Source organism: Ruditapes philippinarum, unplaced genomic scaffold (assembly GCF_026571515.1).
Source record: "Ruditapes philippinarum isolate M1 unplaced genomic scaffold, ASM2657151v2 ctg9126_1_1_1_1, whole genome shotgun sequence".
Lineage (NCBI taxonomy): Eukaryota > Metazoa > Mollusca > Bivalvia > Venerida > Veneridae > Ruditapes > Ruditapes philippinarum.
The window spans coordinates 1-11724 of record NW_026867105.1 but is presented as its reverse complement, the minus strand read 5'-3'; positions in this window follow the sequence as shown (position 1 = coordinate 11724).

Genomic DNA, 11724 nt, shown 5'->3' with positions numbered 1-11724 from the left:
TAGACAGAAAGACCTCGTACTCGGTCGATATCCTATACATACATTTTTCCTCTTACTGCCTGTACTTAATAACAGGTGAAAACAAACTGTACTTAATAACAGGTGAAAACAACTATCATATTGTGTATCTAACTTTGTTCAATCTTTGTCCAAACGGGTTTGTTTGTGAGTATTTTCATGTCATTGACGTTATCAAACAACATGATTTTGATTTATTTTAGTGGTTTCATTTACAAAATTCATATCTTTATTAAGGAACAATATAACACATATGTTTAAAGAAATGGGAAACATTTAAGAAGACAAATCAATCTTGAAAAGATTTAAAAATATATTTTCGTAAAGAAACAGTGTTGTAACGTTCGCTTTTGTCAACAGCATTGACATGGGGGAGGAAGTGTTACACGAGGGATGGAGTTCTTATGATAACTTGTCAAGGAGTTCGCGTGATAACTGTCACGCAGTTCGTCGGAAAACTATTGTATATACTGCAAAAACTCTCGTTAAAAATGGTAATTTTCATCTTTAAAAAGTGAGTTTAAGTTTTAGGTCCTAAATTAAACTGTCATGATTAAGCTTGCCTTACATATTGCATTATGTGTCAAAAACTAATTCATAGTCCATTTTTCATCGCCTCTTTAGTTTTGAGTGAGATTTCCAAATTATTTGCCGCTTCGCAAGTATTGGCCTGTTTATTTCAAGTCTTTATCCTTTCCATACATAAGTACCTAATTATAATGCAAAATTGCAAACATAAAACGCCGGCTAACAAATTTTTACCCGATTTTTCAAATGTCCCGGAGTTCTTGTGATAACTCAAAATATGTCCTGGAGTTCTTATAATAACTTATGTCACTGCCAATGTGTTTTTATTGTGCTAAATAACAAAAAACAATTTTTAATTGTGGCAAATGTTCTCCAAATATTGCTTTTCCGGGTTGCTATAGTTTTGTCTGTTGAATATAAATTTGTCAATTCTTTAAAATATTTTTAGAAATAGCATCCTTTACTGTGGTCTATCTTAATTGTACGCTTCCATTCACATCATCCATTTGGGACATATCAATATCTTATTAAGATTTTACAGCTAAATACTGAGAGAGATGGCTGTTTTAGTGATTTTTATCCCCGCCGAAAAAACGGCGGGGGATATAGAAATAGTCTCCGTCCGTCCGTCCGTCCGACCTTCCGTCCGTCCTTCCGTCCGACATTTTTGTCCGGAGCATATCTCTAAAAGTATTTGAGTAATCAACTTGAAACTTCATAGGTGGATAGACCTCATTGAGGAGGAGTGCAGTGCACAAGAGTGATAACTCTTCCTTGTACAATTTTTGAGTTATTGCCCTTTGTTATTTTTCAAAATTGATTTTTGTCCAGAGCATAACTCCAAAAGCCTATGAGATATGAACATGAAACTTCATAGGTGCATAGATCTCACTCAGGAAGTGTGCAGTGCACAAGAATGATAACTCTACCTTTCATAATTTTTGAGTTATTGCCCTTTGTTATTTTTCATACTTAATTTTTCACCTGAGTGGAGCATAACTCAAAAAGTGTTTGACATATCAACATGAAATGTCATAGGTGGATAGATCTTATTGAGGAGGAATGTTGTGCACAAGAATGATAACTCTTCCCTATACAATTTTTGAGTTATTGCCCTTTGTTCTTTTTCATGATATTTTGTCCAGAGCTTATCTCAAAAAGTATTTGAGGTATCAACTTGAAACTTCATAGGTGAATGGATCTCATTGAGGAGGAGTGCAGTGCACAAGAATGATAACTCTACCCTGCATAATTTTTGAGTTATTGCCCTTTGTTATTTTTCAAAATTAATTTTTGTCCAGAGCATAACTCAAAAGGCCTTTGAGATATCATTATGAAACTTCATAGGTGCATAGATCTCACTCAGGAGGTGTGCAGTGCACAAGAATGATAACTCTACCTTTTATAACTTTTGAGTTATTGCCCTTTGTTATTTTTCATACTTAATTTTTCAATTCATTTTTTTTCTCAAAAAGTATTTGAGGTATCAACTTGAAACTTCATAGGTGGATAGATTTTACTGAGGAGGGATGCAGCACACAAGAATGATAATCTACCCTGCATTATTTTTCAGTTATTGCCCTTTGTTATTTTCAGCCATCAGTATTCACATAGGTTTCAAATCTGTAATCACTATAGTCATCAGTTTTCATTACCAAAAGACCTCTTAAAATGGAATTATTCTGCTGTACTACATATACATTCTTCCAATGAGCAAACACATTCGCGGGGGATGGCCATGTTGACATGGCTCTTGTTTGTATTTTGTGTGAAAGTCGAAATGCCATTTTGTTTACACATATCTACATTTACATTGATTTTGCAATTTCGAGCACATCGTTTCACTTCACACTTAGCTGCCATTTCTCTTTGTGAGGGAGGATTCACACGTAATCATATACGGAATTTACGTTCGACTTCAACAGTAGCTGCTGTGCGACGATTGTGCCTGTTTTGCGTATGTTATTTTCGAAAAGCACCTGTATAATGTAGAATGCGATGACAGTATCAGCGGAAACCTAATGTTCCATCTGTTTTACTTGTTTCACAATGTTTCTTTAGGACATATTTTGTTTCAGAAGTACTAAAATAATAAACTAAATCATTTATGTTTGGTCCAACCATATTGAATTTTCAGTTCAAATGAGATGGGTATATAAATGATACACTACTTTGCACGACTTTATCGGTTTTGTAAGCTACAAGCTCTTAAAAGGTGTTTGATTGTGTTTTATAATTAATTTAACATCCCTCGTACAGTGTTTCCAAATTAACAATAATTACTTATTAAACCTCTTTTTCGAAATGCTTCCAAACGGTAAAAGTGTCGAATATCGACACAAACATTTCAAAGAAATGAATTTTCAGTTATATACTGTACAATAGAACTAATACTCAACTTCAATTCTGTTTTCATCCGCAATAAATGCTAAATCACATTTAAAAATTGAATATTAAAGTGTAGGTATTACAAAGTACCTGTTTCTTTGAATTTGATTTAAACTATGTACTTTAAACGTTCCGAAGATATTCAATTGTATATTTCGTTAACTTTCCAATATTTTTAAGGCACCTGCAATATTCAGTAGATTTCTCACCTCACACATCATTAAAAATAAAATCATCCGACATTGCAACGCTAATTGGAGGTAACATTATGTAAACCCGATATATGATTCGATATGTTGTCATTCTGATTATGTAACGAAAATGTTAAGTAGATTTGGAAAGGCATTAAGTAGTTTCTTTTTATCTACGGTATGTTTATAACATATGATATGTTAACACGCTTCAAACACCAAAAATTGTTTTGTAGTCAGACAATTGATCGCACGAGCGCATTGTGGCTCATAAACTTTTCACAGCAACTTCTTACTTATTCAGGAAAATCCATCAGAAGTTTTGCACATTAATTTTCACATATAGCTGTTATTGCATTCATGTCATAATTCATTTTCATGAAAACCGACGTTTATTGTTCTAACAATATAAATAACAAATGCGCCACCTTGTATTATATGACTTTTCGAGACAATTACGAGATCTCATTTATTTCATAAACTAATAACAGAAAATGTAAGCTCCCGATTTGTTAGTTCCATATTCGTTCAAATACTTAGGAATAACCCTATTTAAAAACGATGACTTGAATAGAACACAAAATCACATAGCAAAACACTCTCATTATGCACTTCATAATTTATTTATTATTTATAACCAATTAAATCTCAATACAAAAGAAAAATGTAACTTTTTCGATAGTCTTGTAGGTTCAATTTTGAATTATGGCTCAGAAATATTTGGATACCATAGTGCAAATGATATAGAAGTGATTCAAATAAATTCATGCGAAAAATATTACACGTTCGTAAAAGTACAAACCTTGTTGCCTTATATGTGAAGTAGAAAGGTATCCTATGATGATACAGCGTAAAATATTTTTATTAGATTTTGGATATGAATAGTAAAATCAGATGATAATACATTACTTAAAATGACATATAATATGCTTAAAGATAATTTTAATGATGGTAATAACTATAATGGTCTTAATTGGGTCGGACATGTTCAACAAATTTTCGATGAAATAGGTATGATTATGTTAAACATTTGGATAATTATCCCAAAATGCTGACCTCGTATCTTTGCAACCTATTAAACAAAGAATATATATAAACAATCAAGGGGATGCTGAAATTAGAACCTCAAATAGATTACAGTCATATAGCTGGTATAAGAAAGAAATAAAAGTAGAACGATATCTAGATTTAATACCAAAAAGTAAATTTAAAATAGCACTAACAAGATTTCGACTATCATCCCATGATCTGATGATTAAAAACGAGACATTTTAATATTCCTAGAAATAAAAGAATATGTTCAAATTGTAAAATGAATGTTATAGAAAATGAGTACCACTTTCCTTTAGTATGCCCAAAATATAAAAACCTACTTCAACCCATATTTTTTCCATTGGCCTACAGAGAAAAAAATTATCTCAACTCTGTTAAAAGTATTATGAATGTCAGCAAATTTATATACAAAGCTTTCAATATGCAATAATTCTTCTTTTTTCCAAAACGAATTTCATATCATAACCTGATGCTTTCTTTTGTAAGTATTTTAAGTTAATATAAACATAATGAAATAGATCTCTAACCGGTACATTTTGAATTGTTTTACAAAAATGTATTCTTTGTAATGTTTTACTATAGAAATAACACAACAGATAAATGATAACAATGATGAGAAATATTGTTGAGAAAAGACTTTAAAAAATCAATCATGTTCACTCTGTTAAAAAAAAAGAAAAAGAAAGATTAATTTGTATAAATCATTTGTATAATTATCTGTTAACCATGTACTTGCCCTTATATGTTTGTATTATATATTGAAATTGCTATAAATGTTGTAACATTAAATGCTGAATAAATATTATGTTTTGTTATATTATGTTATATAAGTTTTCATCGATCACTATTAAATATTTTTATATGTAAGCGGTCATAATTATTTTTTGTGACACATTATCGAAATTCTAAGCAATTTAAACTTGTTAATAACAATCGAGAGAAAAAATCACAAAATATTTGGGGTTTTCTATTATTCTTAATACTCTTTTATTGTTGTAAACAAGCCCATAACTTTCCTGTCTTGTAATGGAAAGGTTTCCAATAAGATAATATATCACGAAGATAAAGCTGTTAAAACAATATATTCAACAAGAGTTTTACTGTTCCAAAATGCTACTGCTGTCATTTGTCAATGGCCTGTGCATTTTAATGACCTGTAAATTATTTTCAGGCAAGTATTTTGAAGAGCTACATGCCACCAATCTATTATCGATGCGCATTTATATAGCAATAGATTCCAACAGAAACGAACATAAACACGCATAATAATGCTTTTTTTACGTGACACCGACACAGTATAGGTCATATGGCGACGTTGAAGCTTTACTGGTAGAGGACCACCCCAAATGCCCTTATCTGGGCATAATTTCGGGCACGAATGGGCACCTAAGTAGAACCCCCGACGTTCCGTAAGCTAGCTGGATAGCGTCCTCACATGAAAGAATCGAAAGTCCCTGACGGGATTCGAACCCACAGCGGTGATGGGCAAGTGGTTTGAGTTGCAATTATGTACAGTATCATCAATCAGTAAACTGAGTATTTTTGCAGACACATACCGTTTTCTTCTTCAACATGATTCATATCACACGCTTCTAATTGATATATTCTAATTGATTGTATCATTATTTTAAAGAAAATGCATTACTATTAACACACATGATGTAAATTCAACATTGAATAGAATGTTCAAATTAAATTTGTTTTACATATTAGATGTACATTGTGTTAAATACTAGCTCAAATATTTCATTGAAATCAAAGTATACAGTCATATTTTTAAGGCCAGTTTTATCTAATTACCTAAATAATTATTTCTGCTGACATGCATTTTTTCCTGTCTTTAAGCTAGTTAATTTTAATTCTTTTTAATGCACTAAAAAGGTGTTGTGTAAATTTAATCTTTCCACAATATCGAAATTATACAATAAGGAATCCTTACAATCAAAATTGAGTCACTGTGTTTGTTTTGAATGTACACCTTAATATGTAAATCTACACAATGTCGTATCGCATAATGCGTACTCAACATCCTTTCATTTGCTCGGACTGTATATAGAGTTCCTCCATTGTATTATTTAGTCTATAACTTATAACAAAACTAAACGTTGAAAGAAATAAGCGAGTTTCATAGTTTTTATATCTATCTTCCTCTTTCACTGTTTAAATGATGAAGTGACTTAGTTCACTGATGAAATTAAATTATGCAACACTTGATGTTTATTTTATTTCTTAAATGTGTTTTTAATAAAAAGCACACGAATCGGCCCTGTTTGGTTGAGCCGAGTTTTGTATGTTAACCAATTACTTATTGAGCATTTTGTGAAAAATGGCTATTTCATTGAAAAGTCTCCCGTTACAAGTTCAAATTGCTAAAAAACTATAATAACTGCTTCAATACTAATCAAACTTGGCACAAGTGTTGACTGGACTATTGCCTTTGCAACAACATGCTCAGGCTTAAATTTTCTGTTACCATGGCAACAAGGGGACATCTCTAAATTGCCAAAAATCACTATTTTGCGTTGATTTTTTCCATCAAAATTGATTTTAAAGTGCTGCAACTTCTCAATGGATTGAAATAGAGTCAAATGCTTTTCAGCGTTGGTTACACGTTACCTTATGATCGATCTGGGGTCATTTTTAGCCTCTCACAAGTCCAAAATTTTCTTGGCGATAAGGGGTACTGTCGCCCCCCTTCAAACCCCTCAAATAGAATGGGGTACACCCCCCTTCTGGCAACCCCATGATGTATCTTTTGGTTGGGGGACTGCGCCGAAAAAGTGGTCACTTTTTTGAACAACATTTCTCAAACAAAAACAAGTGTTGGGGCCTAAATAAGGCATGTTTTCACCATTTGAGACACGAAAAAAAGGGGGGGGTGAAAAAGGCGTTAAAAGGCGTGTACATTGCGTAATGGGTTAACAGAAAATGATGGAAATACTTGAAATTACCCACAATCGCGTTTTTCCATGTTTAAACATGGCCTAACATATAAATTTCGAAGAAAAATTGTTGTTTTGTAGATTTTTTGATTTCTTTCATGAACTTTATTGTTTTTTCTCATTCTATGTGTTTTTGCTGCCTTGTTTATGCTTAATACAAAAGTATTTTAGCATTACATTCTCAAACAACAGCAAAGACGTCCGAAATAATGGCTATTTATTTCCTAATAGTAAATTTTCATATCCTGGAAGAAAAAACACTTAATTAATCTTACATCGCTATACATACTGAGACAATACATAAATAGAACTAACACCTTGGTATTATGAAGAAAATTGTTTGGCATGAAGAAATTTATAATCTCCATCAATTATTCACAAGTAAATAGAAATCGGTACGAACCATCATGCAGCGTTCTGCATCTGCAGTGGTTTGTTATTCTAACATCGCAGGAGAACTTTATATTTATACATTAAGATATTTTTGCAACACAATATCAATCAAGCGTTTGTACAAATGTTTTAAAACTGGAAAAATAGTTACTATATTTAGCCCGAAATATATTTTCCCGTTTTCGTCTCGAAAATTATACTCTAAACTATATCAAGATTCCCAACTGAATCAATTTAATATGAGATGATATTGTCCTTTAAAGAAGTACACAGAGCGTTTACGTAAATGTTTGATTCACCTAATGTATAAAATAATAAACTATTTCCTAAGATATTTTTACAACATAAGATCAATCAAGCGTAGTGTACCAAGACAAACGCATATCAGATACTGTAAATAACGTTTTGCACTGATTACTGAAATATATGTGTTCCTCTTAATAATATGCAAACTCAAGATCGTGTCATTCAGGCGATGTTACTAAACCTTGTTCTTATAGTATGTGCAAATTAGAGAAAATATTAACAACTCCAACACTGATTGCTTTTGCTACATTCGTACATACTTTACAATGTTATGTTTCTGATTATATAACGTGAAATAGATTTGAAAGTTTATTTATATATTTTTACCCGAGTAAATGTTTCTAGCATATGAGATATTAGAACGCTTGGAAGGTGACACTGATTTCTGGTAGATTAAATACATTTTCTAATAGCGTAAAAGTTATTTAACTACATCATATCCGGTGTTGTACGTTTGATATATCTTTAAAAGCTTAGTTTATCAATTAAAACTGAAGAAAGGACATTAAAGGCACAAGCATCGTGCTTAGGAGCAACAGATCATCTGATCATCTGTGTGCGTGTGTAAAGATTAAATATGCAATAACCACATTAACCTTTGCATTTATGACTCGTAATGCATGTAACTTTAGTCCCAGGTGCTTTGTAACACTGATATAGATTAACGATATAATTTCATTACACATTACCACCTAGTGTCTGAATTCTTAAACATTCATTAGGAAAATATAGTAGAACAACATTTTAGATAATGTTATGTCTTGCTGATATTGTTTACATGTTAACTGAATTGAATAAATGGCTATTTAAGATGTTTTCTTTCTTAAGTTCCCACGTGGGCCTTTAGTTTCCGTATATCCTGTCAGAAAACTGTACAACTATCATTATAATGTAATATTATGTTATAATATATTGCAGACTTCTTATCAATAATTGAGTTGATGGATAAATTATTTTGTTTTACATTATACGCTGTCATTTCAACATTTAAGATAATTATTAACATACATTTGAGTTACATGTAGATACGAACTTACTTTCTTGCGAAAAATTTACTGAAATGAACATTTGTGCAGTTTCACGTTAATTATACCATAATGTTTAAGAATATAACATTTCATATTTATAAAGAAATAGAAAAAATGAAGAATGGCAACCTTTAAATATATTCATGTAGGACATGCGTATCAATCTGTAAAATGTAAAACATTTGAAACCAAAGCTCAAATTTTCAATCAAAATTGCCTTTTTTTAAATAATACATTTTCCCTCCTATGCTCATTTAAGACTGACTGTACTTGATAACAGCTGAACTATTACGGTTGCCGCTATCATGTATCCTTCCTTGTCCAAACTGTTTTGTTTGTAAATAGTTTCATGTCATTGACGTAATCAAACAACATGATTTTAATTTATCTCAGTGGTGCCTTTTACAAAATTCACATCGTTATTAAGGAACAATATAACAACAATATTTAAAGACATTAGAAACGATAATGAAAACAAATCCATCCTGAAAAGAATTGAAAAGATGTTGCAAAAATGCAGTGTTGCTGTAACGTTCGTTTTTGTCAATAGCATTAAACCTCACTCACAGACTACCCTTTGTAAAACTGTTACTACGATTAGTAAAGAATACTGTTTCTGAATTACATAATTAGGTATCATATGTTTCTATACGTAGACCTTTCATCGATTTTGTTTCAAATTTTACCACACCATTTTTACATGTATTATATTTAAAAGTGAAAAGTGGTAAATGTTGAGGCTTGCCTACGAGGAAGCGTGCACGTTCAATTTAGATATGCAGTTCTTTAATAAATTAACTTCAAAAATATATAATAAATGTTCTCTGAATATTGATTGTACACGTTGCTATTTGTTGAATAAATTTGAAAACTCTGCCAGAAGAAAATTAGAAATGGCATTATTTATTGTGATCCTTCTCATCTGTACTCTTGCATTACATCATATTAGTATCTTATTAAGACGTCACAGGTTAATACGGAGGGAGCCGGCTTTTATAGTGATTTTTTACTTTGTGTGAAAGTCAAAATGCTGTGTTGTTTACACTAAATTATCTTTGAATTTATTTCATATTTAACATTATTTTCTTCAAAAGATAATGTTCTCTTTGTTTCCATCAAGTATGACACCGTGAAGATATATGAAGATTTTTTATTTAATGTTCATTTAATTTATTACAAACGAACACAAGTTTTAGTTGTTGGAAAATATATTGTAATTTTTTAGCCTTTATTTTACGCGCATGCATTTATCAAGATGACAAAATATAAAATACAATGATAACTTGTTGCTTACATTCACCTCGTAAATTGTATAGGTCCAAAATGAAAACAAAGTCAAAGATAATTTCTCCAAAAAAAATCTTGTTTCATATGCAAAAACAATTCCTCTAAATATGCCATGTCGATTGAAATTTGAGCAAACATTTAAAGATTGGCTATGGCACTAAAAAAACAATAATAGAAACCCTATATTTATTGGTGAACATTAGGGTCCGTATTCCTAAATATTCTGTACAATAAAACTTTAAAACTTGTCTTGTATCATAGTTTGGGGACCTTTCTGTTGAAAATGTGTCAGAGTTAAATCGTATACATATACATGCACAGTGCGTTAACTGGAGTGCAGGTATTAGTTACCCGCCCTCCAGAAAATGCCCATTGATTGGCTCATTTTTGCTGGGGTTTACTTATTGTGACGGAAGAAAAAGGGAAAGCGACAGAAATATCATATTCAAATGCTCATTTATTGGTTATTTTCTCCCGGGGTTTTATATTGTGACAACAAGGAACGTGTTTTTATGTTTGACAATGATACAAAAGAGAAGGAACATCAAAACACTCCGCAATGTGATTAATACTGGGAGGCTACGCCCCCTCGTACAAATCAGATAGCCTCGTGTTTGGATGCTTTTTTATTACATAAACAATGTACTTAAAACGTTACGAAGATTTTCAATTGTCTTTATATTATCTTTCAATTATCTTTTTAGGCACCTCCAATATACAGTAGTACGCATCTAAAAATCACGCAACCCACGCTGCAACGCTAATTGGTGGTAATTTTGTAAACCAAATTTATAATTTGATATGTTGTCATTGTGATTATGTAACGAAAGTGGTAAATAGATTTTGGAAAGGCATTAAAATAGTTCTTATCAAAGTGATGTTTTTATAAACATATGAGAAATTACTGCGCTTCAAACATCAACAGTCCGCAGTTTTTCTGTTTGTTTTTGTGTTTTTTATCTTTTTTCTTTTCTTTATTGTTTTCTTTTCCTTTTTTGGTCCCTGATTTACGGTAACGGTACATTAAACAAAGCTTGCAACAGCATAAATCAAAATGATATTTATAGTAATCATCTGTAAAAATCGTTTCGAGCAACATTAATTGAGTTTTATTCTTATCTCGTTTGCTAGTTAACTTGAGCAGTGATGTAATGTTCTTTACAGGCTTATAGTACATCATGCGAAACAGATTCCATGTTTTGATTACACTGCACGCTCGATACACGGAATCTCAATGGAATTACAAATCTGCAACAGGTTATTTTTGAAAGAAAAAAAAAGATACACTTTAACCGTGATAGTCACCATTGTAAGGGAACCAACTGCATTATCTACCGAATATTGCGATGTAGTTAGTAAAAAAGCAGAAACAATTGGAAAATACATATATTTTCGTTCACTTACAAATATAGGCAAAATATATCTCAGCTTTTATGTAACATTTTATTATAACTTCAACGCTCAAAATTGCGTTAATGAACCTTTGAATACAGTACCGTTTAAGTCCACCAACTAGACTTTCATTTACAGAAAACATAATTTATTGAGACTGGGTCGTCATCTTATCGTAAATAAGAACTTATTAAACTA